The sequence below is a fragment of the Geospiza fortis genome, unplaced genomic scaffold, assembly GCF_000277835.1.
Source record: "Geospiza fortis unplaced genomic scaffold, GeoFor_1.0 scaffold78, whole genome shotgun sequence".
NCBI lineage: Eukaryota > Metazoa > Chordata > Aves > Passeriformes > Thraupidae > Geospiza > Geospiza fortis.
The window spans coordinates 283422-310314 of record NW_005054339.1 but is presented as its reverse complement, the minus strand read 5'-3'; the positions used below and the strand labels follow the sequence as shown (position 1 = coordinate 310314).

The 26893-nt window shown below is 43.4% G+C and overlaps 1 protein-coding gene across 1 annotated transcript in view; it reads left to right on the top strand.

Moving 5' to 3' along the window:
- The first annotated feature begins 107 nt into the window (after nt 1-107).
- The window catches only part of IP6K1 (inositol hexakisphosphate kinase 1), a 36059-nt gene continuing 9273 nt past the window's right edge, over nt 108-26893 (top strand). The window contains exons 1-2 of the mRNA XM_031058215.1: nt 108-171; nt 4430-4529. The gene's annotated coding sequence lies outside the window, so the exon portion shown is untranslated. The remainder of the gene's footprint in view (nt 172-4429; nt 4530-26893) is intronic.

The window sequence follows — 26893 nt, the reverse complement described above, 5'->3', positions numbered from 1 at the left end:
TGGGGCACGGCCGGGGCGGGGTTCCCCGGGCTGGGCAGCGCGGTGCCGGGGCAGGGCCGTGCCCAGCGGGCAGAGCGAGCGTCCCCTCCCTTTGTGCCCTTCCTTCCCTTCCACAGGAGCTGCGCGCAGGAAGGAGCTCGGAAGCCGCGGCGGTAACATGAAACCAACATGGTGAGCAGGCCGGTGGGGCTGGGGGCCCGTCCGTGCTGCCCCCGGCACGGGAGGGGTGTGGGCGGCCCCGGAGCGCTGGCTGCCCCGGTGGGGACACCCGGAGTGCCTGGCAGTCCCCCGGGGCTCCCGGGTCTGCAGACCTGGACCGGGACCAGCCTTCCCCGGGTTTCCTAGGGGGGTGTTGAATTATGAATTAGGGTAGGTCGTACTGGGTCCATATTACTTCATTTTTAAGCTCAGCATCAGCTCCTTTTTTTTTTGCCCTCCCGAGCAATATGCTTTAGTATGTGCTGCTTTTGTCATTTCAATCTGTCTTGCTCTTTTTTTGCTCCATCTGCTTTTCCTCCCTTCAGGTTCACCTGGCTTAACTCGGTGTTCAGAGCTTCCAGAGCTGGATTCCAATAATTGGCCTTTGCTAATGAAACACTGAATGGTGCAGGAATGGTGGGGGCTTGGGTCTCTGTTCATTTTTAGTGGAATGTTTCTGTGATCCTTAGGGCTGTGTAAACATGGTTAGTAGCTTGTCTCACAAAATAGTATGCAGTAGTGTGTTGTGAAAGTCTCATTGTAGTGAACTGTCACCTGCAGCTGATATGCTAACCCTTGTGTGTTTGGTCAGGCTTTTGATGGAGAAAAATAATGGTATTCTTCTTGTTCTTTATCACTGCATTAAGATTCTGATTTCCTTTTTATAGAAATTCTGTTGGGGGCTTCAAAGTGTTTTAGAATTAGGTGTATCAGTTGTTGCATGTTGTCACTGTAATCCTAAATAGGTCTCTCCTAGTCCCATGTAACAATTTCTTATTATTTTGATTGTGAAGTATTTTTCTGGGTTAGTTTAGCTCTGACCTAAGGTAAGTGCTTTGTTTTGGAGCTGGAAGGAAAGTGGTAGGTTATGAAAAGATTTAGTTGTGAGCTCTATAAAGCAAGATAACATTGTGTTGCTTTTTCAACTGCATCAAATCCTTGTTTGGTCAATGTATGGAATTGTCCTAATGCTATTTTTTCTTTTCCTTTCTTGGAGGGTGTTTCATACCCTCTCAGCTTTTTCAGCACAACCATTTCCAGGTGAATGGATGAACAACCTATGGTTAGAGCCTGTGAGGCTGATGTGAAATGTCCTTTTTCATGGCCTTGCCTTTGCTTCCTGTCTAGTAAGGACTGTTGGGAGAACAGGGGAAGTGCTCCTTAGCTCCTGGAGGGGAAGTTGATGTATACAAGGTTATTAGTGTAGGAATCCTTGATGGAAAGAGTAGGATATGCTGGTGGGACACTCTCCTGCACCCTCTGGTTTTTCATGAGGCACTTTGTGGCAGTTTTGCATGTTTCTTGCATAGAAGAAGAGCAAATGAGCACGAATATCTGTTGAGATAAGAAAGGGGACAGTTTTTAAGATCTGCTTCTGATCACCACTTTCACGTTCCATATGTGGTTTCACAGGTACTTCAGCTCGTGTAAGTATAGACTGCAACCCATGGGAGGTTCTTGCCTTGTTGCTTATGCCTGTGCAGGTGAGAATCAGAGTTCCCTGACTTACAGACTGATCAAGCTCAAGACAAACTGTTTTTCTACCCAGCTTTGTGAGTGCATAAATGATTTTGCAGGTGCAAGGGAGATGGGGCTGGTGCTGGAATGGGGTCTTATCTGAGTTCAGGGTAGTCTGCAGTGTGACTGTGTAAGAGTCCAATAATGTATGTTTACATTATATATTTTCTTGCATATAATTTTAAATCGCATTTTTACATATACTCAAAAATTATATGAAACAGTAGTGCCCACGCTTCTCTTCTACTTCTTTGAATCATTGTGTGCCTGATCATCAGGTGGGCAGCACTGGACATGTCCTTCTTATAAAAATATTTTACAAGGAAAAGTTAGATGTGCTTTGAGATCCCCTCTCTTGGCAGACTGTGCAAGTCAACTGACTTGGAAGTTTTTCTGCCTTGCATTGCACATAGTGAAAAGTCAAGGTTAGAGTAGCAAGCGCTCAGAGGTCAAAAAAGTGCCCAGGCTGGAGTTGTACCTGTGCCCTTAATCAGCTAATTGGCCTTTTAAACAACTGTTGTGATTTCTTCTTTATCAGACAGTTGTATGCTCTGCTCATCCCATCTGAGCTGTCTGGTTTGTTTCTTTCCTTTTCTCCCACAAATACAGGGCTTATTCCTTTTGGGTAAAATGATGAAACTCTGAAATGTGACCTTGTTGAGCTTGGCTGGTGTGAGATGAGGAGCCCTGTACAAGCTTGGGGCTGTTTGTTGACCATCTGCTTACAGAGCACAGTCTCTTTGGTCCAGTGGATCACCAAATGTTTGTGAAAAGGTTTGATCACTTTTCAGATGTCAGTGTTTAGTTAGTTTCTCCGTGCCTGAAGGTTTTTGTGGATCTGGTGGATTCTGACTGGCACGCTGGGTATGGGATGGCACTCACTGTGCCTTCCACTAGGATAAGAAATGGAGGTGCTAAGTTTCAATTGGATATCCAGAACCCATGCTTTAGAGGAGGTGTGTTTCTTTCATCTGTGGTTGAAATGCAAATACTGAAGCCATGGAAAATCTGACAGTGGCCTTGATTATTGCAGTGTAACCCAGGCACTTCACCCACTGTCAGATTCCCCCAATCTGTCCATCAGGGATTAGTTCATAACGTGTTGGAGATGTGAGCATCTCAGTGGAGTGTTAATGCTGGGATTTGTAGTCTCAGAAGTTAGTATTGACAAAAAGCTGCAGCCTGATTTGTTTGCTCTTGCATTTGACAGTATCACATTGGTGCTGGGCAGGGTTTAGCATTGAACTTGACTTGCAGAGTTTGTGTGTGGCTCTCTGCTTGCTTGTTTATATAGTGTGACATGTCTAGGAACAACTGCTTTTATTTCTGACCTCTCAGTCTTTGAGAGGGAATGTATCAAAAACAAGTCTAGTAAGTACAGAGGGTCCCTAGCGAGCTCGAGAAAAGGAGCAGAAGAACAGAAAACGCGACAGAGCTCTCTGCAAGAGTCATGTTGAGTGTTTGTGTTACGTGCTGTAAACTGAAGGAGCCCTTCAGCTATATGGAGGAGCAGCTAGCAGTCTCCCTCATTTCTATTCCTGATGTGACAGGAATGCAGAGCAGGATGCTGGCCAGTGTTTAATATCAGGTTTGTTGCTGCTGTCGTAGGGGTGGTGGGGGGAGGAAGAGGAAGTGTGTGTGCGTGGCTGCTTGGTTTCTGTTTTGCAGCAGCGCCTGTGCGCGGTGTTGTGCTGTTCTGATGTGGCAGCAGCTGTTATTTTTGGCGTCCCCAGTGTGCTCTTCGGGTAGATGTACTTCCTAATAGATGCAATTCTCTTAATCAGTGTGTTGGGCTGCCTGTGCTTCCTGTGTAGTCCATGCTGGTGTGAACCATTCTGCAGATAGTACTGAGGTGCAGGTGCTTTGCCTTCATTCATTTCCACAGGCTCCTCAGTGTGCATTTTGAGTGGCATTAACTGTGTGTAAAAGACAGGCTTAAGCTTGCATTTATTTCGCATCACCCCATCAGTATGTGGTGTCATTAATGTTTGAACCCCTTCTTTGTGAGTAAAGGAGTAAGCTTTGCTATTGCAGGGTGTCTCTCTAGCTGTATAATGTGCCCACAGTAGTTAAAATGGGCACAGTTGTTTTTGTTAAAAATCACATGGACATAGCTGCCATAATTATATTAGTAGGAGATCCATCAACCAAATCTGATAAAAGCAGTGATAGAGGTTATGATGTGGATGTGACTGTCCTGGCAGGACGTCACTGCACGTGCTTGGGAGCTGCAGTAGATGAGCTGTCTCTGATTTAGCTTTTGTAGTTAGAAAGGTTATCTCCTTCACCAGCTGTCCTGCTGCTTTGCCAAACGCTACCTCCCTGTGTTGGGGCCTACAACCAGGCCTGTTCAGCTGCTGGGGTTTAATATACTCTGCTCCAGCCTTTCTTCCTTGGTGCCCATCCCTGCCTGGTGAGGAACAGTCATGGATCCTGCTCTGTTCCACCCTGGTTGGGAATTTTCAGCTAAGGGTGTCTGAGGCAACTGGGGACAGTGTGTCCCCTCAGCCCAACTGGTGGCTTTGGTAAAGAGCATCTGCCAGAGCCCACAGGAATGAGTGAGAGCATTTGTTTCCTGAAAGGAACTTGTGAATTCCAGTCCCAATCTTTAGGGAAGGCATGCTCTCAAACATTCTGAATTGACAAGCAAGTAAAGTTCTAAATAAAATCTAATTTAGGACTTGCTAACTCGTTTCCATACATCATTTCACAGGCTGACTTGCTTCTGGGGTCCTGCTCCCTCTTGATTGTGAGAAGTTGGCTCCATATTCCAGTGACTGCTCAGCCAAAGGAGCTTGGGTGACATCTCCAAGGTAACTTTTTTCTGTTTTATTCAGAATACATATGCAGCCATCTTAGAGATGCAAAGAGAAATCAACTGCTTGCTTTTTACCTCTCCCTTTGGAATTTTACCCTTCAAGTAAGGGTATGTAAATACAGTTTGTGGGAGTTTTGCTCTTATTTTTGAAGGATACTACAGGAACACCCAGGTAAGTGCAGTAGCACAGAGTGAAAAATTTATTCCTGTTTATTGACCAAATTGGTATCAGTTCATTGTAATAAGAACTAAAATTCCGAGAATTGGAGGCTCACTCATGTTCTGGTAATTCTGGCCATTCAGGTGGCTGATTTGCAGCTGAATCACCTTATGATGATTTCAGAATTCTTATCATTGTGTGCTTTTTTCTTTCTCTTCAGAGGTTAGTTTGCTGAAAGTTGATAAGGCTGATCTGATAGTCTTTCAGTTTCACAGAGTTCACTTTGTGCTGTCCTGCATTTGGAAGAAAGTAAATCATATTTGTTTTCCCCCAACTCTTTATCAACAAAGATATGACTCAGTATATCTGTGGTATAAACAGACTCAAGTGACCTTGTTTTCTTTAGGTATGGTGTGTTTAAGTAGAGGTTGTCACACAGTTCAGTTTCCTGGTGGGGAAGCCCCTGACCTGATGGGTGATGGTCTTTCTTACTTTGAATGCAAGAGGTGATGACCAGAGAAGCTGAGCTCCACACGTACCTTCCTGGGGTAGGCAGAGGAGAGATGTGGTGCCTTTTCTTCAGGGCATGCTCCTGTGTCTGTCACTGCTCACTTGAGTGCTGATCGAAAGCTAAACTGCTGTATAGCTTATATATTCTGTTCTGACATTTCTCTTTTTCTCCCCCCCACCATGGTTCTATGCTGAGCTGCATTTTCCCCAATTTTTAAATTCCAGAGTGCGTTAATGCAAAATATCATGCGATCTTTAATTCCAATTAATGTTATTCCATTGTTGGTATCAAAGTATTGTCAAGCATTTCCAGAAGTGGGTTCAGAAATCTTAAAAAGGGCACAAGAAGATAGGGCTGGCTGTTTGTTCAATGTCCTTTGACAGTACTGTCTGAGCAGCTTAAGCACGTGTGGGGAGCAGTCATGATCTCATTACAGCTAACTATAGGTGATAAGCAGCTTTGAGCACCAAAATCAGTGCACCACCGAGTGCAGATGTCAGTGAGTTATTTAAAGCAGGAAGGATTTGGGAGAGAAGCCTGGGGGCTGCATAGTCCCATGTCTTACTCAGTGTCTGAATGAAACCATCGAGTAACTGCCATGAAATTGCTGGAGCTCTTGCAGAAGATGAGATCTGCTGCTCTTGCATTGGTTTGTTGGTTAAAAATATGGTAAAGTCTTGGAGCTCTGGAAGACCCTCACAGCACTGCTGCTTGCTGAAAGGTTTATTGCACTTTTCCAAGCTGTGGCCTTTGTGTAAAGCTGTGACACATCTGAGGAATAGACCTGTTGAATTCGCTGGGCTTGACTCTCATACCACAAATACAGAAATAAAAGGAACTTTTAACTTGAGTCTTTTGAGTCTGTCCCAGAAGAATTGTTGAAGCAGTCTGAAGCTCAATTTGTGTTGAAACAATACATTTGCAGGTTTTTTTTAGATAGTTTCTTAAACACTCCCATGCTTCCTGTAATAAAATCCACATCATGTTTGTCTCAAAGATGTGGATTTTACTTAGATTAAGTGTTAGACTGTATAAAATGTTTATGGATCCCTTTACTTTTGCAAATAATGGAGTGGTTTACTTTATTTTCCATTAGGAGCAGATACTGTAAATGTGTTTTCTTATGCTCTGCAAGTGGCATTTCCTTTACTTGGGCATAAATCTTCTTTATGTAATTGAGGTCTTAATACTTCACAGTTCTTACCACAAGTGTTGACCTGAATACACTTATTAAAATTTGACAGTAAACTAAATGTGAACCAGTAAGCATTATCAAGCATGCTTTATGTACCTTTTATTTTTAGAGAGCTGAGGAAAAACCTCTAACTCTATTTTAGTCAGACTGAATAGGTATCACTGTTGTGCATCATGCAGAGTTGAATAGTTTTCACTTTTCAGGTGCACTGCACACTGGAGGTTTTTTTTTTTTGTGTAATAACAACACCTGGGGGGTTTCTGTTTTTCTCCTTAATTATTATTAGCTTTAGTTAAGTATAATCACAGAAATTTCCATTCCTGTGATCTGTGTGTTAGTTTTGTAGCATGCTTAGCACTGACACTTCCAGTGAATTTCAGCAGCTTAGAAAACTGAACCTATTGACAATTTGGTTCACCTAATGACAAAAACCAGTTGTCTTAAAAATTAGTTCTGATTTGTGAATGCAGTTTGACTCAAATATTCTTAGTTAAAATAGTTAATGGTATTGTATCATTCGCCAGCCAAATGTGAACCAAGGTTTTTATTCACTGCAGTTAAAATACCTTCCTAAAACCTGGCAATTAAAGATCACAGGTTAGATGGCTAAGTGTTTGAGACTTTATGTTTTTTGGAGTTCATCCCATTGTCACATGAAAACCAGAAGAAAATTCAAAACTTTTTAAGAATTCTGCCAAAGATCAGTGTCCCATGGTAGTGAGCTTGCCAGGTTCACTCTTGTATGAGTGCAAAACACTTTGTTTCAGGTTTCCTGTCATTTGCAGTTTTTTTATGATTCTCAAGGAAGAGAACTCTGTGTTGTTTTCCACCCATTCTGCTTGTTATTGTGTTTTTCAGCCTGAGATGATATGCTTTTGGCACGTGTTATCACACTGTATTGATCTGGAAGAGAAAATGAAAGGGAAATTGGCTTTCCCTAGCTATACACAGCCTATGATGTATTGTGGCTGTGAGAATACATCTGATGTAGCAGGCTGTTATTTTGTAGGAAAAAAACCAAACCAACCTGCAGCATGGCCTAGCAGTGTCTTTAGAAGAAATTAGTGTGAAAAACCAAGGTAGCTGTAGTACACTTGAGAGAGGTTTTGCTGTTAAAAACAAATTTGCCACAATTTGTGTGACTTACAGGTGATTGTGCTGTGCTTTTTTAGTGTATGGGGCAGAAGATTTTTTGATGTATATGCAGGTGCTGCATCTAATCATCTCCAAACCAGTTTAACATACTTTCTTTTTGCTTTGGCTTTACATCTCTTACATAACCAGTGGCCTCTGTTGTTATAAGTGGCACACTAGAAAGCCTGTTGGAAGGAGCTTTGAGATCCACTTCAGCAGCTTAACATTTAGATAAGATGTTGGGAATTGGTGACCTGTAGAGTGTTTACAGGGACTTGTTTACGACTGCTTCAGTGAACAGGAAGTTAAATATAGGCTTTGTCTGATTCTTCACTTCAAATGAAGAGAAGTTCCTTGTTTCAAACCCTCAAACAGAGCTGGTTGGTGTGGGAAAGCATTTCAAGGGGCCTGCTGCCCAGGTTAGTGTATAGGAGAGTAATAATGAAGATTTGGAATATTAAAGGTCCCTTTGGAAGGTGCTTGAGAAATACGCACAGTGGAGTGAACTGTGTTCTGAGCTCCCTTCTTGGATATTTCCTTTTGCAAAGCCAAGTTGCATTGGATACCTTGGAGGTGTGAGATTTGCTAGAAGGTGGTACCAAAGGATGGTTGTACTGGCTCCTGATTGGGTAAAATAATCTTGCAGACATTTTTAAGTGCCAGGTTTTGTCCTGCAAAAAATATAGCACCTTGCCAAGGTTGAAGTTGTGATTGTCCGACTGATGCATGTGTCTCCTGAGGAGACAGCCTCAGGTTCAGATTGCCTTTCATTTCCACTCAGCTGGCTCAGCCTCTTGTTAATTCTTTGTCCTTTACCTTCCAGAACATGCTGCAGGCCACAAAACAACTCCAAGGTATTTTAACAGCTTTAAGATTTTCAGTATGAGTGATTGAAAGCCTTGCAGATTATGCTGATCCTCGGGAGAGTTACAGGATAACATCAGGCCCAGATCAAAATCCCTTCCATGACCCTGGGTTGTGTGCCATGTGTGTTCTGCCATATTGAAGGGATGAGAGTATCCTTGTATGAAATTGAGTTTAGAGTTTTATCTGGTTTCAAATGAAATGACTTCCTTAGCTTTCAGTCACATCAGATACTGTGTCATATATTCGACTTAAATTAAGTACCAGATTTAGTGTGCTGTCTTTGTCTAAAGTATATTTGCTCATTATTTCCCATTCCAAACCTCAAAAATGAAATGTTGCCCTTTATCCTTGAAATTTCCATGGCATTATTTACTTTCTTGTAGCACTTGTATTGAGATTTTTTTCCCCCCTAATGCAGAGCTCAGTTTTTTCTCTTTCCTTTTCAGTGTTTTTATTTTTTTTTTAGTAGGTTGACAGTACAAGAGAATATACTGTATGTGAGAATGTACCTTCCTTTGGTACTTCCTTGTGGAGAAAAAATCACAGTGAAGTGTTCAGTTGAGAAGTTACAGCTCATGTTTTCTTGCCTGTGACCCTCAAGCGTCACCTGCTTAGGGAAATTAAACTGGTATCAAGTAGGGGGCATGGATTTGCAACGTGATTATGTGGCTGTAACTCCCTATGGATGTGCTTATAATGTTGTTTCTGCCACACCTGCTTGGGACAGCTGCATTAATCAGCAAGTTCATCCTTACCTAGTGAAGCTCTGCCAGTGGAATCCCTTAATGTAGAGGCACTGATAGTGATAAAATGACCCTTCTAAGGTAAAGCTTGTTTTGCTGGAGGTGTTGAGAAGGTAAAGAGCGAGGAATACTTTCTTAGTCATTGTGAGTAGCACTTTTTTCAAAGAAAAAAAATTAGCTAAAAAAGTGGGGGCCCAAAATATGCCTTTTCCAGCTGAATTAATTTTTTCATTGGCAGTGTGAAGTTAGAAGGGGTTACAGTGAGAGAGGAGGGCATCTCTCAGTTGGGCATAGAAAATTTTACCTATCCATACAAACCTTGGTGTATTTATTGTAGCATGGGTGTCCACTTGGAATTACAGGGCAATCTGCAGCTCCATTTTCTCATACCATAAATTAAGTGGTGTCCTGAGCATTGGTATAATCTGGAGTACTGTATAACTGACTGCCTTGCATTTCTCTGAGCCTTTTCAGATATTTAAGAAAGCCCCAAATTTTGTTTCGTATCAATGTCTCAGAATTACAGTAGCAGAACAAACCACTAGATAACAACTGCTCCTTGTGCTTTTGGCACAAGAATTTGTTTACCAGGGTGAAGTGAGTTTGTTTGGATAGTCTTGCTTTTATTCCCCTAAGTCTTTCTGTTGGACTGATGTGCTCCTAGATTGTCTTTCTGTTTCTGCCATATAAACAGAAAAGTTGCTCAAGGATTTGGATTTTTGGCCAAGCAGCACCAAATCCATTCAAAAGAGATGCCCTAATTTGAGTACGTATTAACAAAACCAATTCAGTTGTTGTGGGACACAAATTCTTTAGATTTTGAGAATTTTAATTAATAGGCAAGACTTAAGTTGAAATGAAGTGCAAGGGGATCATGAAAAGTGAAATGATTGCCAGACTTCTGACTTTAAAGAGTGGTTTAAAAGTAGCAAGATAGACAAGTAAATTGTTCCTTTCTGAGAAGCTGTTTTGCTGCTGGCTGAAGTACACCACAACTGAATGGTTTTACCAAGATCATAGAAACATTCAGTGGAAGTATCAAAACCAGTAGCCTGTTCCTGGTACTTTCCTTTCCATTTGGGTAAGCTCAGGTAGATTATGGTTATCTAAAAGATATCTAAAGAATCTGTTAACCAAATCAGCTGAGTGCTTTGCTGCCCTGTCAAGCTTCAGCAGAGAGATGGAAGAATTGCTGCGTTTCTCATGGCTTTGAGTATTTTACCAGTGTTCAGACAGAAGCTGTGCTGTCTGATAAAACTGCAGGATGCCATTAAGGACCTGCCAAATGTGTTTTCTGCTTCCCTGTGTAGAAAAAGACAAGTGTAGCTGAGGCAAAATGTTTGTTTAGCTTTATCTTCACAGTTAGAGAAAATTCTGATGTGTGTGCCCCTCCAGTCATCTCAAATGCTGTTGTAACTGCCAAAATGCCCTGGTGTATCTCTGTCTGCATATGTGAGATTAAAGTCCTCTTGGGTACTGAAATTCCAGCCCACATGAGGCTGTGAAGCTGTCAGTGCCTTGCATTCCATGGAGGGATAGGTGGAGCTTATGCAGACAACACGTTAAAAGTCAGACTGCTAATCTTTGTTCAGAGCTGCTGTTTGTGCATCCCCTACAATTTTGGCAGGACATCCTCAGTCAGGATGCTGCTCTGATGTGATCTGGTGGTGACAAGAGGCAGACGTACAGCCCACGCCATGGCTGAGCAGATGTTTGTTTCTGGCCATAGAATTGAGAAGATGAGTATTTGCTTGTTTGGGTCTTAAACTCATTCTCTAACAACACTGAATGGGCATTGCCACAGATTTCCTGAAGGCAGAGATCTTGCAGTCCCCAGCTCCTTTAAGAGAGGCAGTTGCTTGGAATGCCCTTATCTAACACTATTCATTTCCATATAATTAATTCTCAGGCAGCTCAGAAAAAGGGCAATGTATAGATCTGAGGAGGAGATGGATCAGAGTGGTGTCACAGCCCACAGTGTATGATAGGAATTGTAAAGCTGCTTTACAGTGAGCTTGAAGTGAACCAAATCAAACGCTGGTTTACAGAGGCCCTAAGGGTGAGATTAGCTGGCTTGTGGTTCTTCATGGCAAGTCTGTGTTTGGTTTTGATGCATAACTCTTAGACTTGATGGGTTTAAATCTATATGTTTTCCTAATTCCTAAGGAAACAAAACATTTGTGCTGCTTCCTGAGTACTGGAGCCAGCTTCTGCTCCTTAGCAGCTGAGTTTGCTCTCCCCTCCCTTTGCACAGGACGTGTTGTTGTTCACAATGTGCTCTTTGGATGGAGTGTCTGGATCTTGACTGTGGGGTCAGTCTCTTGAAGATGAGAAACATTTCCCTTCACAGATCCTAAATGGCTGTTTACCAGTAGCCATGCTTTGAAAATTCCCTTCTCCTTGTCCCAGGTGGGAATGGGATGTGGGGTCTCGGCATAGCTTTCCTCTGTAGTCTATGTGCAAAGCAAAGACAAAGGATAAGTGTTTGAATATCTATGTAAGTTTTCTGAGTAGCAGAGTATTGCAGGACGGTACTCTGAAGTTAAAGAGGAAAGAGCAACTTTTCTCTTAAGCATTGTGAAATGGAAAACTGCACATATAAACAGCAGAGTGATGTTTTTCTTGTTAGTGGTAGGAAGAGGCAGGTGGGAGAACTTTTTGCCTCTGGCCCTAATGAAGCTTGTTTGTCTTTAGCATTTAAAGTCTCAACATAAATAAGTCACTGCAAAGGGATTTTTGCTTAAGTCAGGTCACAGTCAGCAGCTTAATTGAATGTGGTTTCTATAACTTGTGGAGAAGGTTTTTGAGCAGTTAATGTGTATCATGCAAGTTTTGCTGCAGTTGCTATTTTTTCTATGCTTTCTTCTTTTATTTTTTTATTTTGGGGAATTAAGGTGCTGAGTTATTGGGGTAGAGGACAGGGAGCCTGCATTGCGCATCTGCATCGTGACCTGGGGAGTGAATCAGCTCAGTCATAAGAGTTGAGCTGTAGTGAGTTGTCCGGCCATTTTCTGGCAGGCAGGAGTTCCTGACAGCGGCTTCAGTGTATGGGTGAGGAAAATCCAGTTTGAGTCTGCCTCTGGTGCTGCAGGAGATGCATTTAATAACATCCACATCTTTGCTGAAGGGACTCGTGCTTGAGGCAAAAGCTCTTTCTGTTTTGTTTTTTGTTGTTGTTGCTGTTGTTGTTGTTTGCCCAAGTAAACAGTTTTATCGTTGGAAGAAGATACTGAAGTTTTCAAATCCATGTTGTTCCCAGAAGGGGGCAGGGGAGACTTGCGAGTTGTGGAGTTTGATAAAAAGTACTTTTGTTTGGTTTGGTGACACTTCCGTGCTGGCTTTCAGGCCCAGCAGGCACTCCTGCCGCCCTGGCAGCGGGAGCGTGGCACCATGAGACCCCTGCTCAGTGCCAGGAGCCTGCAGCAGGGACCTGCGCTGCAAGCCTTCCCTGCCTTGCCTCTCCTTTCCCTTGGGGAGCATTGGAACAGCTGAGAGTTCTCTCCTGCACTTCCCTCTCATCTGATACACTGAAATGGTATGTGTGGTAAAGCCATGAGAGAATGGAGTCATCATAAAACATCTCTATTTCTATACCCAGAGCAATCTGGACAGTTGGCATCTAAGCGTGTGAAAATCTTAGTTCCTTCTTCCCTTATTCTGTCATCTAGATTTTTATTCATAATTAAAGCTGGAAAGAAGCTTCTCTGTGCAGCTTTCTTTAGGATTTTCAGGGGAGTCTAGGTTTGCTCTTTACAGATCTAACTTCCATTTGCTAAATACAGCCTGGCCAAGAGTGAGAAGGAGGCTGTTTTGCCAAATGTTTTAGAAATGGGGTCATGCAACTGCAGCAAGTTTGTTTTATGTCTGCAAAGTGACCTGGGATTTCTTTGACAGCCTGGAATACAGACAGAACAAACTTGGCTGTGTTAGTCTGCATTTCTGTCTTTGAATGGGGGAAGCAGCTACTTTCTCCCAGGAAGTGCTTTTTGCAACATTCCTGATCATTTTGACATAACTTCTACCTCTACACTGGCAGTGAAAGGGTAAATAAAGACTCTGCCAAATGAGGGGGCTGGATGAGTGATGCACAGACTTCCTTGAGGTATTTAGTGGGTTTTTTTTTGCCTGAGTGGGTCTTCAGTTGCAAGGTCTCCTGGCTCTTGAGTCTAGAGACAAAGTTGAAAGAGGAACCAGCAGTCAGAAGCAAATGGAGACAGAGTGGGGGATTACTTGAGAGAGCTGGAGCCATGGGAGCCCACAGGACCTGATGGTGCTGTAGTGCCAGCCTTGGAAAAGTCACAGAGGTGCTGGCACATCTCTGATCACTTACTTTCAAACTAGGCCCAAAGGATAATCCAGGGTGGCCAATCTCACTTGACTCCTGGGGACAGTCATGGCTCAGGTACTTTGGTACACCTTTCCTGTGTGAAACATGTGCAGGAATGTGACTGGGAACAGTTAGTATGGATTTACTGAGTCTAAATTGTGTCTGATGCACCTCCTTGTCCTCTGTGATAAAATAATCGGATTTGTGGATGAGGAAGAGCACTAGGGGCCATTTAGCTTTTAAGTTTACTGGGTGTTTTACAGTATTCTTGTGTGCAGTTGGGACATTACAGACTGGATGGGTGGAGTATGAATTCAAGCACAGCAGGGAATTCTGAAGAGTAAATGGAGTCGGAGGCAGATGAAGGAGTGATTCATAGAGCTCTTTCCACAGGACATTAGCTTCTGAAAGTAGGCTCTTAATCACTCTTTTTTTTCCTCCTGAATGTCATCCTTTGCCACAATGTGATAAGAGTGGATGGAAGACAGTATTTAAGAGGCTGTCTGGTTGAAATTCATCAGTCTGGCTCATTATCAGTGTAGAAGATTAATCTGTCTTTTCTTGGGAAGAAGTGGGGAGGTTCACATGAATGTTCTTCAAGATTACCTAGTTTTGTTTTTCATTCAGTCATGTGTGTTTGTGATTGCCACTGAACTGTAGTTAAATAAAATATGTGGTAGTTTTGGGGATTTCAGTCATACCTAGGGAGGATGTGTTTGGAATGCTGTGAGGTTAGTTTGAGAAGAAGAAAAACAATCAGTCTAAAGGAATTTTGTTTTCAATTGGTTGCAGCTTCTTTGGGTTTGACAAACTTGCTGTTATAAAAGGTGATCTGGAGGTTTTCCTTACCTAATGTGTACTTCAAATTCTCTTCAGTGTTCTTAAGATACTGTGGAGCATCTGATATTCTTTTCAGGATTACCAGTCTGAAAATAATACTATCATTAGATCTGGTCGGGCTCAGGTATATATATTTATGCCCAAGGAACTGTAATTGCAAAAGTCAGTGTGTGGTGTTTGATTTGGGTTTTTTTCCCCTTTCCAATACTGCTATTACTGCCTTGCTGCAGCCAGTGGTATGCATTGGAATTAAGAATTCAGTTTAAGCTTTCTAGTGTGGTAGTGTGCTAAATTAAGGTGCCAGTTATGAGCAAAGAGGTTAATGGTCTTACGTAACGCTGGTCTTGAGGTTTTTTGCCACTGCAGAATCAAAAATAGCAATTAGGAGTTCATTTTTTTGTCCTAGTTGTGTATTTTTCTGTGGGGATCAATTATCTGCAGCAACTGACTTTCTAATCAAGCCTGGTTTTTCTGTTTTAAAAGCATCATAATTTAAAACTTGAGAACAGTGTTAAAAATCCCAGCTCACCACAAGCTGCTTACGTTTGTCTTTCAGTTAGTGGTCTCTTGGAAAGCTATAGATCATCCTTATTTTATCAGAACTGCCTAAGGAATGTAATTTTAGCTCCTCTGCGTTTATGGCTTTTGTAGTTATTCTTCATGGGTTCAGCTCCTTGTGGCTTTTGTGTGTCTGTTAACCCTTTAGCTTCTCAGTACAGTTACTGGTTAAAACTCTTTAACCCTTGGCTGCACTTTGCTATTGCATTGTGTAGTCTGAGACAGCCTAAACCATGGAGTGTTCTTACAGATGCATCTGAGATCTGTGGTGTTAGCCTGTACTTTTTTTTCCTTCTGAGAACACTTTGCCATTTGTCCCAAATGGGAACTGTGACCATTAGATTTAGCTTGTATGTGTGTCTAATCTCATCCGAAATCTCCATTCACAGAGATGCTGGAAGTGTGTTCCTTCCTGTTGAGGTTTCCCTTCATGTCTAGCCCCACTTTTTTTTCTCATTGTGGAATTCATAATGCATTTTAACTTTAATTATCTTATGAATAAAAAATGTATATGGTCACCTCTGTAGCAGCATGGATTGCTTTACATCTGTGCTCTGTTAAGTGGCAAGAGGAATAATTCCTGGTTATGTTGTCTAGGGAAGACTCAGGATTTGCTTTGTAGACTCCATTCAGAAGTGTCTAAATGGTGTCTCGTTGGAAGGTGAAAAAGACCCCAAAAGAACAGGGGGAAAGTTGTCCTCAAATTCTTGGTGTCTGATGTCTGTGGAAAAAGAAGGATTTATGTAACTGAATGTGCTGCATTCTGCTCCTTGGCTCTCCCTCTGAGGTGCCAGCGTGTTCTTGCAGGGCATTGCTTCTCTCACTTCCTGACAGCCCACCTGGGCTTGGTGCCTGCTGAGCCTCTGCTTCGGTACCCGGGCGGAGGAGCTGTGAACTGCATTCACCACACTTGCCCTCATTTTTTAGCATATGGTGATCTCTGCTTTTCAGTCTTTCCTTGATGAAGTGTCTGCTTCCAGGGTAGTCAGCAGCCTGCGTGTGCAGATAAGCTGAATTGGGATTTGAGCAGGGAAGCACTAAGCAGATCTGCAGCTGGGTGTGTGACAGCACAAAGAAGAGTTCCCTCCAAACATCACTGGCTGTGGCTTTCCCTGCTTATATTAGAGGTTCCATTAGAAGTCTGGTCTTTGAGCAGACATCTTATAAATTTTTCTAATATCTCTCTACTGGTAGAAATGAGGACACAAGACATAGTGTTAATGTGTAATAGCAGTGGGCTGGTAGCTGAGCAGAAGTCTCCCAAGGGTAGGATTCATAATCCTCTTAAAGCAGAGGAGAATCAGAGGCTTTGGAAGGTCACCTTTTGCGGGATGAGAAACATTCCCTGTGCAAAGCTCTGTTGCCTCTATGATCAATTCCTCTCCCATTTTCATATTTCATCTCACAGCAGCAGAAAATAGATCTAGATGAATCCTGCAAGAGTCTTGACCCCAGTAAAACTCCCACTGCCTCAGGTTTGCCTACCTGCCAAAAGACAGCTGTGTGTATATGGGTTGATAATCTTGCGTGACAGGGTTATGAAGTCTCACTGTATAGAGATAGTGGTCTGTTCCCCATGAGGCACTTTGATCTAAAGGGGACAGCCATGTGCTTCTGCTTAGTGCTTTGCAGCTTCACCACAGTTTTGCCTTTGCCCTATTTTGTTGCACCTGTATTTTGCTTGTGTTGGAGAGTTGTGAGAAATTCAGATGTCTAAGTGCAGTCCTAAATGACAGCTTTACTAAATTTCCTTAATGTTTAAAAACCCTGTAGTATGTGTATTTGATGTTTAAAGTGCAGTCCTTTCAATGTTAGTGCCTGTCAGAAGCCAGAAATTTATTAACTTCTTGCTTGTGATTTATGATATTTTAGCGATGTGTTGGGACTGAGGTACAGCATTTGCTCATGAACTTAGTATTTTCTTTTAAAGACCTACTTTTTTTGCAAGATTGTCTAAATACAATGGAAACTTGCTGCTTTTTCAAGCAGCAGCCACAACTTAATCTCTGAATTTTGGAGGAGTGAATTCTGCATGGCAGGGGCCCAGACTGTTCTGTAAGTGTGCTTTCCTCCACATGGCAGCAAGATGGCAACTAAAAACTGAATTTTCTGCATCTCTGAAGCAAAGCTGGGCCTTCCAGGACTCCCTAATTTGATGAATGCAGTGTCCGGAGTTAGGTGTTCCAAGCCAGTGGTGAGAGTTTGCTACAGCAGATGTTGATCATGAGGAAATGGGTGTGAGGCTAAAGTCATGAAACATACCTTAGTGAAATTCTCCTGAGGGGACCCTAGGGATGTCCCTGTCACTGAGGAATTGCTGTGCACGGCCAAGGGTGACCTTCTGCTCCCCAGCAGTTGAGGGGTACATACATAGACACAGGTTTTTGGACCTGTGTTGGCAAAAGAGCCCTTTCATGGTGAGGCAGGGGACAAATGACTTTTTCCAGCTTCGTGTCGCCTTCAGTGTTGTTGCAACTCCATTGCTTCACAGGAACTGCTGCAGTGGTTTCCTGCACAGAGCCCTTTAGATGGATCAACTCTTCCTTCCTAAAAAGCTTCGTTGTGCAGAAGTGGTCAGCTTTCTGAAGTGACTTTCTTAATAGTTTAACCAAGGTAAAGAGAACCTTGGATGTAACCCAGGCAGCAGTTTCTAAGAATTCTTTGTTGTTCATGAATCGGTGTTGTTTGTATAATGTTGTTGTCACTGTTTTCCCTGGCTTTGCTCCCCAGTACTGCTTGTGCATGCTGCTGCTGTTTGTCATGCCCTATTTATTCACAACAGGCTTTCCTCACTCTCCTCTATATATTTTAGCAGCTCTTTTGCTCTGAAAATAATGCTGGTATCAAATAAATTAAAGATTTATTTTTGAGGAAATAGGGTGTTTTAAATATTAATGGTGTGTTGTGGAAGATGAAAACATGAAGAATTAGATTGCAGATTTTTTAATGTACTGTTTAAATCTTTTGAGCCAAAGTGGTTGTGTATAACTATTAGGTAGTTATGTTGTGATATTTTATCTATGTTGAGTAAGAGAGCTGCTTTACAGTTCCTTGGAGATGGAGTTTTGCTGTGCCTTGGTTCCTACTTTCTCCCATGTTTTGATGCTGGGAGATTGTTGGCCAGATTAGGGACCTGATCCAACTGAAAACTGAAGGCTTTTTGTTTTGTTTTATATATTGCTGCTTTGTTTTCCTACCAGGTTGGGTACTTAATGTGGCTGTCTGCAGGGTTGCTGATGCTGGTGTAAAGAAGGTGTCAGGAGAGGTGAAAAAGTCAAATGATGTTTCTGCTGCAAGTGACAACTCACGTCTCTTTAAAGTCAGGGGGTGAGACTGCTCTCTGAGCGTGTGTTTGCAGGGCAGCTGGAGCTGAATGGAATTGGCTCTGCTCCTCTTGTGCCTGCCCTTGCCCTGCTCAGTGATTGTCCCCTTTTACTTTCGTTGGGCACTGGCAGTAAACCAGTTCAGGAAGCCACACTGGCGAAAACAACTTTTATTTTTTTCCGGGTTAGCTTGTTTGCCAGGCTGGTTTCTGAGCAGGATCCAGTGCTGACTCAGGAGAGAGGATGGGTTTGAAGAATGCTGACTTAGATTTACTTAAGATGTCATGAAACTATAGCCTGAGATGCATGCTAAGGAACAAAGGGTAAGGTTTTCCAATTAGCAATTTTTTCAGTTTTATGTCTTCATGGATTGATGTGGTGACATCTACAAAAAAGGCTGCTGAACAGCTTAGAGACTAATTTTTTTGTCTTCTAGAGCAGACACAACAGAAACTGCAAAAAGCTGGTTTCCTGAAGCTATTTCATTAATGTGCCTCCTGCCCTATGCTAGAAGTCAGATCTTTATGGTTATTCAGTCTTTTGTGCCTGGTTTTCTATGAGAAGGCCTCTCACAATGATGTGTGTCTGATGCAGGTACCTGTCACCAGCTGAAAACAGAGATCCAGGTATTTCCCAGTAGGTTCCCAGGCAGCCATCAAAAAAGGAGATATTTTCAGTTGCTTTTGTTTTAAACAGTATTTGAACTGGTAATTTTGGAAAACCTTCAGTCTGTTTCTCTCATAGTTGTTTCTAAAGTGTGCTAGCATGGCATCATTGCTTAGTGCTTATTTTGATTATCAGTATTTCTGTATGTATTTCCATGTTCAAATAAAAATTCAGCTGCAGTTTGAAGAGTTGCCAAAACTGAAGATTGCCTCCCCTGTTCACTCTTTGAATGTCAGTCTTCAAATTAGTGGGAATCTGCACATCACGTAGGCTTGTGTTTCTTGAATGGAAGATCACCAAGATAGTTAGTGGTTATGCAATTTTTGGGAGAGTTTTGTTTCAGAACTTGGCCCAAAGCTGTTCATTCTCATTAATGACTTGGTTAGTCATGTTTTTATGTTTATTTCAGCATGCAGGCTGCAAAAATGACATATAATTTTGGACAAGCAACAGCTTGAGGGAGCTCAGTAGCCATGCCTTAGCTGTAGGGTAGACATCAGTGTGACCTCATTTTGTCTCACTGGAGAGACCCTCCATGGTTGGCAGCAGTGGCAGTCAGGTCCCCTACGTGTTGTTTGGTCAGAGATCCTGTTCTGCAGCAGCCATGCAATGAGGTGAGCTGGGAATGCAAACGTTGGCTTTTGGCACGAGGATAACTATCAGCAATTCAGGCACCTTGTGCTGATACAACTGTTTGTACAGCTGCACAATAGATTGGGGATCTGACCTGGTTGAAAAGTAATCCTTAAAAAAAACAAAACAAAGTGCTGGTTTATTTTTAACTGTGATCACTTCCCTAGTTTGATTCATGGTGAGGCTGCAAACAGTTGTACCAGTGCAGCAGAGTTGAGTGGGAGGGTGCTGTTAATGCTGTTCAGATGGCAAAGGATTGCCTGTGCAACCATGGTCTGAAGAAATAACTGAAGCAGGAGTTAGAAACTGACTTCAGTCAGTGCCAGAAGGAATCTCAACATAATATTGGGTGGTTTTTTAAAGCCAGGCATTTGGATGGCATTGGTTCCATTGTGGAGGATCACTCTATAGAGCAACTGACTCAAGCAAGCTTTTTTCAGCCCAAAAACTTCCCTGTTTTACCAGCCTGAAGAGAACATGGTGGATGAATGAAGTATCAATGTGCATTTTTTTCTTGTGCAGACCAAACTTTTGATGTATGTGTTTCCGCTGTCATTTCCCCGTCAGAGCTGGAGGTCTAGGTGTTCACCTGGGTTTTCTTTCTTAATTCACTGGTTTTACACATTCTGAAAGCAGGAAAAAAAAGAGATTTTTTTTTCTTGACTTTTATCTTCAAATAGCAAAAAACCCAAACTATAAAATCTCTTCTGTGTTTTTCTTTATCTTCCCTTATTTTTTATAAGATTGTGGAGGACAAAGAGCCAGAGAACACACCTTTTTTCTCTTTTTCCATTGCTCATGTAAGGTCTGAAACTGTGTGTGCCCTTGCTGTTGAGTTGGGAGAGTTGACTGGTTTTCCTTTTGTAGAATCCTCACTTTGGCACCTTGTGCTTTGCTTGCTCTGGGTGACAAGTGCAGCACATTGATTGTTCCTTTCAGTTCCTGTCAACCACACTCTGAAGCCTGAAAAAACTGCTCTTATTGCTGCACAAGTACTTCCTTTTTCTGTGATTTTGGTGCTTTTGCTGGAAGTTTCCTCATTTCCTCTCTACAGAAGCTGGAAGAATCTTGTCCCATCTTTCCACCTGCGCTAGGAGTCTTAGGGACACAAGGCTGAGGTGCACAGCCATTTCTTTGTCCAGTCCATGTGGAGGTGGGAGTGGGAGCTCAGGCTCCAGAGGTGTTTGCACATGTGGGTGATGACAGCACCTTTCAGCTCAGAGGCCAGCAGTTACTCTATAGGAGATTAGGCAAAATTGTTTTCCTTGGCTCTGGCATGATGCCTTCAAGGTCTTCTCTGGGGCATTTTAAGACAGGAGAAGATGAGGTGAGAACTTAGGAGGTGCCAGTTGTTCTCTTCACCCCTGTTGTAACACAAACCTGGACCTGCTTGCCTGACTGCAGTGGATTCTCCTCGGTTTGGTGGGGCAGCTCCCCAGTGCTGAGCAGCCCTTCCCTGTGCCACCCATCTGGCTGAGCTGTGTCCATGCTCCCACAAAATCTCACACCTCCCTTTTCCTGCCAGCAGTGCTCACTGTGCATTTGTCCTCTGGTTCAGCACAGCCATCCCCAGCTCTGACTCATCCTCTTGCTGTCAGCAGCTGTGCTGCATTCAGCTGCTCCTCCATCCTGCCTTCTGATGCTGTTGAGATTGTAGCATTTGGTACCCACAGCTGACATGAAAGCGCAGTTTCTGAATGGGCTCCTCCTCATGCTGCACTCAGCATGGTCATTCCATCATCTTCCTGCTGGGGAGGCGTGTGGGTGGTTACTTGGATGACTGTGCAGGACTTCCTTAGGGTTGTGGCTGCCTTATTTAAGCCTCACTGTCAGGGAAGAGGCCAAGGTCTGTGGCTAAAGAGTAGGTATACTTTATTATAGATGAAAATTTTAAACATAAGATCTTTTGAGACAGGAGGTAAAATTGTTCCCTCTGCTTATTCAGTCCATAAGTTGAATTACAAATTCTGAGTTAGTCTTTGAGCCAGGCTTCTTCAGTGGGAATGGCATGAATCTTTTTCTTTTCTCCCTGTCATGCTGACAATGCAGGGACAATTTTCTGCCTGTTGATGAGTTTCTGAGCCCCTGCACTAATGTAATTTTTTTTAAATGTCTTTTCTTGGTGGGTTAGGTTGATTCATTGTGGCTTTTGACTGTTGAAAATATGTTCCTTTCTAACTGTCTCTGACCATTGGATTGGAAAGCTGTGTTGAACAGCCAGCTTTTGCATTGGAATAATTTAAAAGTAACCTGTGGAGACTTCTTCCTCTTTGTAAATGATGTGAAGCCAGAAATTAGCTCACAGAAAGCTGAGCAATGAGGCCTCACAAGCATTGATCTTCCCTAAGCCCTTCTCTAGAAAGCATGTGTCATAATCTCATTTCTCCTATAAAATGCAAAGCCGATATTGGATGACCCTGCTCTCTTAGGCACAGGCTTGGAAAAAAGTCTTCTGGGCTGGTACTGATAAAGCAACCTTTTATTGTACATATTCTGTCAGGTTTTACTGCTGTGGGGATTCTCAGGCTTGGACTGCAGCCAGTGCTTTGGAGCAGAGAAGGAAGGTGCCCTTTTCTACCAAGGCAGGGTGTATTTGTGGCAAGGTGCAGCAGGAGGATTCAGCAGCTCAGTTCCCTCTTGCTCATCCCCCCCTCCTACTGGAGAGGAAGCAGGGGTGATGACCAGACCAGGACTGGCCCTTCTTGCAGCCTTTGCAGTGACACTGATAGCAGTGACAAGGACTGGCAGGTCCCTGTGCCCTCCATGTCTCCAGTGAGGAAGAGGAAGCCTGGAGAAAAGAGCAGCAAGGGAATTAAATCATATCATCCCTGTTACGTGCAGTCCTCCACTGCTCCCCAGCCTGATCTTATCACAGCAGTGCCAGCTTGTCCAGCATCAGGCCAGACAGGAATACAGGCTGGAGGAGGCCATTTGAGCCCCAGCTTGGGTTACCCATGTGTACAGACAGCTGCATGGCAGGTGTTCACAAAATGTTGCAGAGTACCTGCTCCATATGTTGCTGAATGTGACAGACCTTCCTTGTTAATGGCTGTGTGCTAAGAGTTGGCTTAAAAAAGAAATAAAAACATAAAAACAGAGAGAGAGAGGCTACCACTGTAGTGTGCCAGTGTGAGAAAAGGGTTATTGTCTGTGTCCTGGGTCTGAATCCCTGACAAGGACTCCCAGTACCTCATCCCTCCCTGCGAGCTTGCCATGCTTTATGTGTAGGTGACAGCAGAAGGGCCTTTGCAATTCTTGCTAATCTGGCCTCTAAGAAGAAAAAGCCTTGTTTAAGCCCAGATCTACGCACTGGTTTTAGTGAGTGGTTTCGGCAGTCCAGCCAGAGTTAAAAGTACATGGCTCAGCCTCTCTTTGCTCAGAAAGAGCTGAAAAGCCTTGGCTTCCGCTCCTTTCTTAGGAAAAGAAGGGGAGAAAATTCTTGGTCTCGCAGGCTGCTGGCAGAAGTGCTGAAGCTTTGTGATCAGTGTGATAGAAGTATGGCACAAGTAGTCTGTCGTGGTTTAACCTCAGCCAGCAGCTCAGCCCCACACAGCCACTCACTCACTTCCCTCCTGGTGGGACGAGGGAGAGAATCGGAAGGGTAAAAGTGACAAAACTTGTGGGTTGGGATAAAGGCAGTTTAACAGGTAAAGCAAAAACTGCAGGCACAAGGGAGGTAAAACAAGGAGCTCATTCCCCACCTCCCAAGGGCAGACAAGTGTTCAGATGTCCCCAGGAAAGCAGGGATCCATCACAGTAGCAGTGACTTGGAAAAGAAGGCCATCACTCCAGACATCCCTGCCTCCTTTTTCTTTCCCCAGCTGTGTATGCTACACTTGACACCATATGGTCTGGGATTTCCCTGGGGCCAGTTGGGGTGTTGCCTCCCAGCTTCTTGTGCACCCCCAGCTCCCTCACTGGTGGAGCAGTGTCAGAAGCAAAAAAAGCCTTGATTCAGTTAGTCCTGCTCACCAATAACAAAAACATCTCTATTATCAACATTGATTTCAGCACAAATCCAAACCACAGCCCCATACAAGTTATAAGGAAGAAAATTAACTCTCCCAGTTAAAACTAGCAGAGTCTTCCTTCAGATCTTTAGGAGCCAGAAACAGGCTATGTCTAAGGATTGGAAATAAAATTAAGCTTATAGTACCTTTCCCTAGGTTCAGACAAGCTCTATTTTAAGTAGATCAGGCTCTTTCCTTGTGAATACTTAGCAGTTGGTGCATATGTGCCCTGTTGATGAGGAAGAAAGAGGATTGGTGAAGGAAGCTCAGCTCATGGCACAGGGTGGAGCATGCGTGTAGTGGTTTTTGTCCTCTCCAAGGCCTTGTTCACTGCACTTCCTGCTGCCATTCTCCTCCTCAGCTAGAATTCTTGAGCAGCTTTTCCTAAGACTTCTGTTCCACTTTGGATGCGTGTATATAGATTGTGTTCCACTTCCTGGCCTCAATCTGATGAGCCACACTTGTCATGGTGAGAGCAGCCTGTCCAAAAAGGATATTTAGTAGTAGTTCAAGTGTTGGACAAGATGCATGAGAAGGCTCAGGATTCAAAGCTATGTGCTTAAGTAAGCTAGGAAAATTTGTAGCTTCCTGGATGTCACCAAGGCCAAATGTTTCTGGTTACCTCCTAAGTGTTGCTGCAGGTTCCTGGAGAGTTGTGTTCTCTGCCCAGGTCCCAGGGCTCATCTCCATTTACTGCTGACTAGACAGACATGTTTCAAACCTGCCTTTGTGCTGGGAAGTTGATCTCCTAGCACAGTGGGAAACACTTTTTTTTTAACTTTCTTAGACTGGATTTTCTTCTCATACCTCATCCAATCCAGCATGAGTAGAAACAACTCTGCTTTTCAGCACAGATGCTTCTGCTTTTCTTTGCTAATGAGTCTAGCTCACCAGGAACCAATTGACCAAATGCTGTACTCCTCTTGTTTGCTATACTGGTATTTTCTATTCTTGTGCTTTGCTCCTGAGTGCTCTGGGGCTGTTCAGGGAAAGTCCAGCTTGTGTCATGGTGATGTTGAGGTCTGTATTTATCCCTTGCCTGTGGCCTCTCTCCAGAGTCATCAGTGGCCATCTGCCTCAGCCCTGGTTACGGCAGGGCCTGGGGCTGCAGTCGGAGGAGCGGCGGTGTGGGAACGCGGATGTGCGAGCTGCTGAGGGCAGGCAGTGTTCTTGCTGGGTGATTCATCACAATTTAAAGCATTTGTTCTCCTTTTTATTTAGGGAAGTAGCTTCACCAGTGAGTCGTGAAGCATTGCCAGTGTTCCCGTACAAGATGGCTTACAGAGAGCAGGGACATCAGCGAGCGTCGTGGGGCGCTCAGCAGTAATTCTCACACCCATGGCACTGCAGCTCCCTGCCCTCACCTCTCATCATGTGCTGACCTCCAGGGCTCATTTTTCTGTCTCCTTTAAGTGACACCCTCAGAGGAGACGTTGCTGTTCTTGTTCTCTGGCTCTGTGAACTGGCAGGAGCATCTCCTTGGGTCTGATGCTGGTCTGGTAAGACACCTGTGGTCTTCAGCCAGAGTTCAGTAATGTTTTAGAGGTCTCTGGCTGGGTCTTCAAGAGCACAGCACTGTTTCTACAAAGGGATATATTCCCTGCTGGAGGGTGATGTTTGGTTTTGAGGACGGGTTTTACCCCACTTAATGGGTTAGGAAGAGCAGAGTTATCTTGGATGTCTTACTGAATTTTGTTTGGAAATGTGTTACTACAAGAAAACAGATCTTATTGCCAGGAAGTGTTTAAACAGTGAGGTATGCAGATCAGACTTGGAGCAGATACACTGACAAAGAGATGTGTAGACGTAAATATTGTAGAGCAAATGCTGTTCCAGTGCATGAGTCTGTTACTGGGGAGGATAATGAAATATGGGGGTTGTATGTCTGTGTAGTCACAGATAACTCTGCTCCTAAACCCCACCCCCCACCTTTCCTGACTCCAGCTCAGTGGAGACTTTGTCTTTTTAAGGAGAGATCATTCTGTTGGAAAGGGGTGCTAAGCTGACCTGGGTGTTTCACTGCTGCTTGAGCTGCAGTGGTGATACCAAAGGGTCTGCCTAAATGAACTGGTCTCCCTCAAGCTGTTTCTTAGTCTGTGCACTGTGTTTTGCAGTTTAATTGGAAGGACTTTGAATTTTATAAGCCAGCTAAAATAGTTGAACTCATGCTTTTGTTTAACAGACAAAGGGTGAGTAATATTTAGGACTTCAAATAGTTTTCTGCTTTATATTCGTTTGAAACGGCTGGGATTCTTCTCTCTTTGTTTGTGGATAGTATCCGTGTTTAGTAGTAACCCTTTACTTTGAGTTAGTTTGATGAAAAACACTAAGCTGGATCTGAGCTATAAAGTGTCTCTTTCTCAAGCCCTATGGAAATCTTCCTCTTTACAAATGCCTCCAAAATGCTGCTTGCCACAAAATAATTTTTTTTCTCACATTCAGTTGAACATGGAAAAATACTGCCTGTATGACTGGTTCTCTAGAGTGTGTGGATGCATGTGTAGAGCAGTTGTATCTGGCTTTGGACTCTCTCCCCACCCGATGCCCAGCTCCTTCTCTTGTGTCGCAGCCTCAGAATGTTTTGGTTTTATGGCTTTCACTTCCTCCCAGGCAGCCTGCACACACACAGTTTGTCATGTAGGGGTTTCCTTGGGGTGCTGGGGTACTTGGCTGTGAGCCCAGGACACTTGGTGGTCACAGCCATTTCCCAGCAGCCCTTGGATGACTGCAGTCCTGAGCATCATGGACATGTCTTCTGAGCACAGCAACTGTCACACAGATAAATCTTGTACTTCTCTTGTCCTGTGAAGTTTAAACTACAGGAAGGTGTGAAGTTAAGTTTGTCCTCTGTGTTGTTTGGAATAGCTGAAAGCTCTGCTTTAGTCATTGGCAAAATAAAAGGAATTGAATCCAAGACAGAGCTGCAGCAGGAAGGGGAGACTTTAGTCTGTGAAAGATTTGTCTGGGTTCTGTGAAATGCTGATCTCTTGCAGATGGTGGTACCTCACTTGTTCTTGGATATTAACTGTTAAACCCAACTAAAACATGTGAGTGTCTGCTGCTGAAATTTCTTGTTGATAAACCAAATAAAAAGGAGGAGAGAAATCCCCAGCATGTTTTTGTTTGTGGTTCAGCTTAGACTCTGAGTGAGTTTGGGAGACAGAGTTTGAGGGATGCCTTGAACAGACTTTGACATGAGTTACTACAGAGAGGGACTATCTGTGTTATGGGGGTTTCCCCTCCTGTTTCCTGGCCCCTGCCTTAAAAGCCAGCTAAATATTCACATTATTCCCCTTGCACTGAATGTGGTGGTGTGGTCATGTAACCACAAAAGGAAATGTTTTCCACGGGATCAGCAAGATGATTCAACTCAAGTGTACGTACACACTCAT